Here is a 9385-nt window from a genome sequence, read left to right as displayed (position 1 = left end):
CAGAGCGTAAGGGAGAAACCATATGATTCCCAAGTGTCAAGCAAGTGACAATTTGCCTGGCTCTGCTCTGGAAAGGCTCTATTGTAAAATCAGTAAATAAACTAGAAAGTATAGAATTCTATATTTACTATAGTAAAGTATAGAATAGACTACACCTTAGTATAGTATACTATAGAATTTTGGTAACTATAGAATACGCAAAGATAAAATTCAAAAGCTGCTCAAACCTGCTCAGAGGATGTTAAAGTACAGAAAAACAAGTCAATGGCTTTTATATAATGACGAAATCGCTGCGTTCATTATTGATTCCCTCTTCCAAAAAAAAAAAAAAAAGCCACATTTCTAAGTTCAGTGGCAGGAGAGAAAATACTCATCTCTTCCTGTCATTCCCAGAAGTAGTGCTGGAGAAAATATAACCACCCAGGCGTGTCATTACTACACTGAGAAGGGTATTACTACACTGAGAAGGGTACACCCACAGGTGAAGCGGATCCCCAGCCGGGTGTAAGAGGTAATGAGCAGAGCTCTAGTTTGTAGGGAAGCATAAATCACAGAACCGTTGTACTTCAGAAACTGCTACATTGTAACCAAAGAGCTGATAATTATGTCAATGAACATTCTGCCTTCTCTTTACTATACTCATCTGTTTGCTTACAAAACTAAAACCTATAAATGTTCTTCCCAAAGGCCATATATTTCTGGAAAATGCAGAAAGTTTCACTAAAAAGAGAATACTAGTTTGAAGAAAGCATTTTATTTTCATAATGTTTTTGTTAACATGTGTTCATTATCTTTATATGAAATGGGTTATTCAGTTAATTATTTTTATAAAATTAAAATACCATATGTAAGAGGGAAAGTGCAGTAAAGAAAGCAAAACTGCAAATTGTGGTAAAAGTAGCTGGTGGTGATGGTAAATTTTAGCCCACTAGAAAAGGGGGTCTTTTGACCCCCTTTCAGCCAACCTTTATCAGGCACCCTATGTGCCAAACACACACCATGCCAGATGCTTTAGGAATACAGGAGGGCAGTATGACAACTGGTCTATGCCCTTAAGGCACTTTTAGTTTAATTGGAATGAACAGTGGTATGTAGATATAGATACAAAAATCAACAATTCTAGGACATGAGCTGTGCAGTGGTTAAAAGTACAGACCTGGAACCAGGTCGCCTCAGTTTGAATCCCAGCTCTACCACTCAAGGCCAGGATTAGAGTGAGACACTCCCCTTGGGCACAAAATTTACAAGGGTGCCAAAAACTTGGTGATCAAGATAAATAATATTTTAATGCAATATTTTTAAAAATCAAAATTAATACAAAAAACTCATGATGCACAAAATAGCAAAAGTTTAAATACAGACAGGCTCCAACAATCCTGTGTCAAGTCATAGTGGAGCCCAAAGCAAAAGAAAAAAATGTGTGTCCCTACATAGATGTTTGATTTTTTTTTTTTTTTTTGCGGTACGCGGGCCTCTCACTGCTGTGGCCTCTCCCGTTGCGGAGCACAGGCTCCGGACGCGCAGGCTCAGCGATCATGGCTCACGGGCCCAGCCGCTCCGCGGCATGTGGGATCCTCCCGGACCGGGGCACGAACCCGCGTCCCCTGCATTGGCAGGTGGACTCTCAACCACTGCGCCACCAGGGAAGCCCTCATTGTATTTTTTTACTGTTATTTTTTTTCTGGGACATTGATGGGGTTGAGGAAATATTGAAAATGAAAAAGTAGGTGTATTAAAAATCACATTCAGTTTCAATATTTTATTTTTACTCAAAATAGAATTTATTCTAATTTTACTTTCCTGGCTTTCAAGGAAGCAAACTCATCACTTACTAGCTTTGTAAACCTGAGTGAGTTTCTTAACCTCTCTGTCTTAGTTTCGTCCTCTGTAAAAATGGTAGGGCAAACAGTGCCACCTCACAGGGTTGTTGTGAAGGTTAAAAGAGTTATTACGTTTTAAGCACTTAGAACAGCACCCTGTCCAAATTCTCTCCAAGGTACACCTTTGCTATCACTGTATCTTTATTATATAGACAGTGAAAGTTTTAGAAGATCAGAGATAAGAGATCAGCTCTAGCTGGGATGATTGGTCACTCATTATCTGCTATATCACTGCACAAGAACATATGCTCCATGGGGGCTTGCTCACCACCTTATACTTGGGTCTACAATAGGTCAAGCCTACGATAGGCACTTGATACATACTGTTTCATTGGACAGATGACAATCAGAAAGTTCTTCACAAAGAAGATGGAATTTGAGTTGGTTGGCCTTCATTAAATGATAGGAATAAAATTGCAGATGATGAGGGAAGGTATGATGATATTAAGTGTGTTGAGTTTGAGTTACTAGCAATATATGCAACTGGAAATATCCACCAGTCATATGGAAATGTGAGGTTAGCACCTGGAAGAAAGAACCAAAGTGTAAAGTTGGGCATGATTCACATGGTTGTGATAGGAGCATCACATAAGTAGATGCCCTCTCTAGAGGAGCAGGTGTGTACAGGGCATAGCAAAGAGCAAAGGACCAAGATGTGGAGACAATGACTGGATGAGTCTGACGAGGAGCTGGGGAAGACATCTTAGAATTCAGGATGACTCTCAAGAAGTAGGAGCCGCCACATCGTATGACATCTCCCTGACTCCTAACACATCTCTGAAATAAGTGAAAATGATCTGGATTAGATCCTTAAAGGTGCTCGCTAAAAATTATTTTGTGTCTTCCAAAAGCTGATGAAAGTTCAAATGAAACATTTAGCAGTTAATAGCATAGGGAATTCCCTGACAGTCCACTGGTTAGGACTCCGTGCTCTCACTGCTGGGGGCCCAGGTTCAATCCCTGGTTGGGGAACTAAAATTGAGGCTAAAAAAAAAAAGCAGTTAATAGAGTATTATTAACATCATATATTTACTTCTAACTACATTCCAGAAAACATATTTACAAGCCATTTATTAGCTCATGGGGGATAAGCTGGCATGATATACACTGCTGGTCACCCGACTTAACCTATCCCTTCCTCTCTTGAGAAAACCCAAATTTGGTCCCCATGGCCAGGTGCCATGGAAAGGGCACCGTGGTCAAGCCCTGAGGCGGTGTTCTCAATTCAATTCTAGCCAGTGAGACATGAGAAAAAATCTGCTGGGTGGGGGCATAGTTCTGGGAGAAATTTTCTTGCTAATAAGGAGTGACAGGCAAGAAGTAACCATTCCTTCCCTCTGACTCTGGAAATCCTGCTGGGATTCGGTGCTTAGAAGTGCTTCAGCTGTCTTGGGACCATAAAGGAGGAGCCGATGCCTAGAGGGTGGCAGAGAGGAAAGTTGGATAGAACCTAGGTCTACCATGATGTCACCGAGCCACTGGATTAACCAATTCTAGAACCAACCCATCTCTGGCCTTTTAAATGGAACAATAAATCCCCCTATTGTTTAAACCCATTTGCATCAGAGTTTCTGTGACTCAAAGTCAATCATGGTTATGCGTTTAAGAAGACCTGACCTTCCCTCATCTAGTGATTCATCAATTTTACCAGAATCCAGCTTTCATATGTGTGGGATGAATTAGACCTGTAAATTCCCAAAATGGGGATCCTTTTCTTCTTGGAATCAGCATCTATAATGAATAAAAGATTTTAGCATATGCTTGTTTTAAATGTATCAGTAAATTACTAGGCTCACACACCAACAGAGATACCTCACCTAAGCTGCCTTGCCACACAAGATTGGAGACTATAATAATAAGTGGACTCTATTCAGAGAAGCAGCTGGGACAAGGGGCTCAGTAAGAAGCTTGATTGTGGATTACATGCTCTTTCATTTGTTACACAAATATTTGTTTCCAGCTGGAGTAGAAGTCCCATATTAATTAGAGCTAGAATTGCTGACTTGATTTACAGAATGTAGACAAGAAACACTCCTCATTCCTTACTCTAAAAAGTTAGAGGGGTAAAGGAGGGAGTGACATTATTCATACCAGAATAGCTTAGAGATGAGGTTGCATCACTTATGAAACTTTAAGAAATCAAAGAAGATAGTGACACCAAATACAAAGCCAATTAACCCTTCTGTCTGGCAGCTGATAGCATTTCAGCACTTCTGTTTTCTTTTTCCCCTCATTAATTTTAAATGCTATTGACAAGACTTTTCTTTAACCTATTAATTTGTTTTTATTCCCCTCCCACCGCATGCAATGACTGCTCTCTCCCTTCTACCATTTGAGCAAAGGATGCTTGCGGCAGAGCATAAGGCACAAGTTGCCTGCAATACATTTTCCTTCTTTTGTTTTCAAAAGCTTAAGCCATTGATTAATTTGTGGGGTGCGTGTATGGTAGGCGGGTTGGGGGGACATGTAAGGGAAACATGAAGAAAGTGGAATGTTCATCAAACTAAAAGATTCCAGGAGACAGGAGGCAAGGACAGAGGTCTATGGGTCCCTCATGCATCAGGGCCCAGAGCCATCTCCATAATAGTGCCCTAAGGAGGTGACCAAATGTTCAAAGGCTCAGCTTTATAATACACCTAAAGAGATAGAACTCTAGGCAGTAGCCTTGCCAAAGGTCCCCAGGCTCTAAGTGCCACAGGGGAAAAAAACAGAGCCAGTAGGTTTGAAGGGACTGTACTTGCCAGGGCAGTGGGTGTCTCAGAGGACACCAATACAGTCCAGGGACTGAAGACCAGAGGGCCTTCCCCTGTATCTTGGCACTATGAGACCCGGGGCTTCCAAACAACCCTTGGGGTGAGGAGGCTCTGGGGGGCAGTCAGGTAAGCCTGTGGGTATATTTCCTTTTTGCTGTGTAGGAAAAGGTGAGGTTGAAGTTAAGTTGATTTAAATACATGAAAAAACTCAGTATCCCTTGCCACCTAGGTCTGCGGCCTGGGAGTCACACCTGCAAACATTGACTATTTAGGGCCCTTACTCAGTGAAATTCCTCTCTACATTAAGTTAGTTGTGTCCACTTTGGTAACATGCCAGAAACCCTTGACTCTAGACTTGTCTTAAAATCTCTAAGTACAGAGGCTCTCACGTGGAGGGGCACAGCACACGTGGTGCCAGACCATTCTAGATAGAGACCAACTAGCAGCACCAGAAACACCTCTTTGCATTTGAGGACCGGAACATCAGACGGCCCAATCTAATGCTTGACTGCAAGCAGCAGAAGACAGCCATGCTCACTTTTTCTCAGCTGGAGTGCATTGGGAGGATATTGAAGAGTTCATAGGATGAATGGGAGGGCTGGAGGCCAAGACTCAGGAAACAGGCTGGACACCAAGAGAGGATGGGCAGTAGGGACCACAGCCAAGGTCATGCCACAGGACTGTCCGCCCCTGCTAGAACTCCACTGCTGCCCACAGCACGACATCATCGCCGCAAGTGGTTTCTGAACCATCTCTGAATCTTTGCTTCACTCCCTTGATATTCAAAGTCCCAGAGAGGAGGGTCTGACTGGCTGAGACTGGTTCCTACCCTGAATGTCTGGCGTAGGGAGGAGGGATCGCCCTTGATACAGGGTGGAGCACTGCACCTTGACACACAATGTGGCATTGCCTCCAGATGGAAAGGGAGATGCTGAGCAGAAAACAAACTAGCCCACGGTCCACTACATTCCCAGCCACTTAGGGAGAACAAAAGGGTGTTAAAGTTTTGTAAGCTCCAGCTTTAAATGAGCTACCTTGGAAATATATTTGCCTTATTTCCTGGAATCTAGCCCTGTAAAAGCTTTACACAGGCTCGTAATTTCACTCCCAGATCAACTTGCAACCCATGACCCTGATTGCTGCCCGGTACTTGGCCCTGGATCGCTTCTCCTGTTGATTTTAGATTACTATAGCAATTCCCCGGCTCAGGCACAGAGAGACCTGCCAAGCACCCACATTCAGAACAACATTTTCACTTTATCTCTCCCCTCTTACCTCTACCCTGATGCCCATGAGTCCTGTTGGCTACCTGGTAAAGTTAAGAGGGAGGATAAGCTTAAGGACTATAGAATTAGAAAGTATTTTCATCTCCCTACTTAGAAGCAGAACTAAATTCTCAGAAAAATAGGAATATGGCCTGTTTTTTAAGCTCTTCAGAGGCAGGAAAACAGTGTCCTCGATACATCCAACAGTAAATAAGACACAAACTGTGTTTGAAGATTCAGGAGAAAACAGAAAACACTTGATAAAAACGGGAAGGAAGGGAGGGGAGGGATAAATTAGGAGGTTGGGATTAACATATACACACTACTATATATAAAATAGATAACCAACAAGGACCCACTGTATAGTACAAGGAACTATACTCAATATTTTGTAACAAATCTATAAGGGAAGAGAGTCTGAAGAAGAATATATATTTATAACTGAATTGCTGTGCTGTACACCTGAAACTAACACGATATTGTAAAGCAACTCTACTTCAATTTAAAAAACAAAACAAAAAAACAGGAAGGAAGATGCACACACACAGCAGGAAGAGTCTGTCCAAGGGGTCACGACAGTGGCTGGGGACATAGCGTCCCCACATCTGTGATTGTTCCTGGCTGCTTCGCCAGCTTTGGCCAGGCGGACATAGTGAGCAGACAAATCCTCTGTTAGAGGTCAAGACCTCTCTCACATCTGTCAGCGCTGGAGGGCAAAAGCCTCAGGATCTGTGTCTGACCAAAGAATCTCCTTTTTTCAACCTGTTTTCAAGAGGTTCATTATGATGTGAGAGGGGAACACACCCTCTGGAAAGGGAAAAATTAAGTGAGGTCTAAGGGCACTGTTCAAAACTACAGCTCCGCTACACACCTACAGTGAGCACTACAAAGTCTTAGAAAGTATTTATAAGCCGTGAATACCAATGCTTAACGGATGCTAATTCATTGATTTTCTTTTAAAAAGAAAAGCTGGGAAATTTTAAGTGAAGGCAAAATCTTTCCAATGCTTCCTGTTCTAATTTTCCTTAACTTTTTCACTCGGTTCACTCTGTATGTGAGGGTCTTGTGTTGTCGGTTGGGCTGAAGGGAGGGCTAAGTCACCCCAGACTGTGCTTCCCTCAGCCTTCCCCAACCTGTGTGTAACTGAGTGTGCCTATTAGCAGGGCCTTGAGAGCCACAGCACCAGTGGCCCCAAAGTTGCCCACTGGCCAACAGTGAACAGGTTCTAGCCAGCCCTCCCTCAGGTTTGGACAGCTGCTTTGTACCTAGCCCTGAGGTGGGGTGGGAAGTCCGGACAAGACGAGGCAAGCTTTTGCTGAGTTCTGTGGATGCATGGGGGCAGGGAGCCTGCTCTGGGCTTACTCCACGTTAGGCTCCCAAGTGGGAAATCCAGGGCAAAGTTAGAGTCCTGAAGGAAAATAGAGCAAGTCTGAAAATTCTAAGGGCTCCACTGAGACACAGAAGCCTGTATGTCCTCCCCGCTCCCTTTCCTCATAGCTGATCACTCTGCTAAAGGAGATTCTGCCTCATGCAACAGCAAGTATGTTAAAACAGGAGGAAAGTGAAACGATGTGCGGCTGATTTCTCATCCCAGGTGAAGCCAAAGTATATAGCAATTATAAATATTATATAAAATATAAATAAAATATCTAATATTAAAGTTCCTCACAGCATTTTCTTAAATATGGGCTGAAGGTCATGGAATGAGGTTTTTGTGTGACTCACATTTATTTCTTTCCATTTCTTAGCTATCACACGCATCCCACAATAAAAGGCTTTCTAGCCTATTATTACTTCAGGAACACTAACGTTTCTCAGGGGACCTCCCTACCCCAAGGAGTTTTTACTCTATCTCCAAAGACGATAGAACTATCTCAAACAGTGTGTCAATTTATGGGCTTAGTTAAGACATAAATTACTCGGCCATCAATCAGATCTGCATAGATTTGCTATATTAGACCAAGGTGCACATCTGAGGGCAAGCCTTCAGCTGGTCAGAAATTCCCAGGGTGAGTTTTACAAGCAGTGCTGGGACCCTCATGCCTCCATGGCTTTTGTTGTAAGTTGTTGTCTCTCTTTTTTTTTTTTTTTTTTGCGGTATGCAAAGGTCACTGTTGTGGCCTCTCCCGCTGCGGAGCACAGGCTCCGGACGTGCAGGCTCAGCGGCCATGGCTCACGGGCCCAGCCGCTCCGCGGCATGTGGGATCTTCCCAGATCGGGGCACGAACCCGCGTCCCCTGCATCGGCAGGCGGACTCTCAACCACTGCACCACCAGGGAAGCCCAGTTGTTGTCTCTTGATCATGATGTTATGAGGTTCAGAAGGAAGTGAAAAATGACTTCGATTTCAAAATGGAAATGTAATATATGAGTTCAACAAGATCTAGGTACACTACATATTTTAATTTATAAAGATGCTCCCAAACTTTACCAGCGTTCCCTTCCTGCTCAGCAGATCACCCAGCCTCCTGCTTCATAAAGAAGGGAAAGGGCATCAGGACTGATATCTCCCTCCATTTCTCTCCTTTCTACTTCCTAACTTGCATTTTCACTCACCTCCTTCTTTCTAGCTGAAGGAATGTGTACCCCCCTCCAAGACCCACATGGTGCTTCTGATAGTATCCCCACCACCTGGACGCCTCAAACCATCAACAGCCCCCATCCTCTTTCTTCTTCATTTTCTCTCTTGTTAGTAATTCCCCCTCTCCCTCTTCTCCCTGAGAAACATGGTCAACGCTCTCCATCCTAAAAAACCTCTCAGTACTACTTCTCACCTTCTCTCTGCCAATCTCCTTGAATCCACTGTCTTCCTGTCTCTTCACCTGCCACTCATACCACACTGATTGCCCTTAATACTAGCTTTTTTCCCACTTACACTTTCTCCTTTGGATGTTTACATCTATTCTCATGGAGTCACATATTACTTAAAAACGGATAATTCCAAAGATCTACCTAGCCTTGAACTCTTGTCTGAGTTCCAAACCATTTCTAAGTGCATACTGATCATACCTACCTGGGTGTACCAGAGGCACCTAAATAAATAAGTCTAAATCCAAACTCATCCACTGTCTCATCTCTTCTCAAACCCACACCCCCAGAAAATGCCTGAATTTTATCTACCTGAGTTATTACCAAACATCAGAAATTCTAGTACTTCCCTGATGGTCCAGTGGCTAAGATGCTGCACTCCCAATGCAGGGGGCCCAGGTTCGATCCCTGGTCAGGGAACTAGATCCCACATGCCGCAAGGAAGATGCCGCACGAGGTAACAAAGATCCCACGTTCCACAGTTAAGACCCGGCGCTGCCAAATAAATAAATAAATATTTTTTTAAAAAAAGAAAGAAATTCTATAAACAGGAAAAGACTACATATGTTAAATAATCCCAAAGATATAGAGGAATACGGGGGAAATCTGTGACACCCATAAAAACAAACAAACAAAACACTAAAGAATAACCTAAAGGATTATTGAATAAAGAACCCCCC

At 43.1% G+C, this 9385-nt stretch overlaps 1 non-coding gene across 1 annotated transcript; it reads left to right on the top strand.

Annotated features, from left to right (window-relative positions):
• Window positions 1-9052: 9052 nt before the first annotated feature.
• Window positions 9053-9125, top strand: TRNAG-CCC (transfer RNA glycine (anticodon CCC)). Its single transcript has one exon. It is a non-coding gene; the product is annotated as a tRNA-Gly (tRNA).
• Window positions 9126-9385: the final 260 nt, after the last annotated feature.

The sequence above is a fragment of the Globicephala melas genome, chromosome 2 (assembly GCF_963455315.2).
Source record: "Globicephala melas chromosome 2, mGloMel1.2, whole genome shotgun sequence".
Lineage (NCBI taxonomy): Eukaryota > Metazoa > Chordata > Mammalia > Artiodactyla > Delphinidae > Globicephala > Globicephala melas.
The sequence above is the reverse complement of the archived record's forward strand: the minus strand, read 5'-3'. Positions and strand labels throughout refer to the sequence as shown.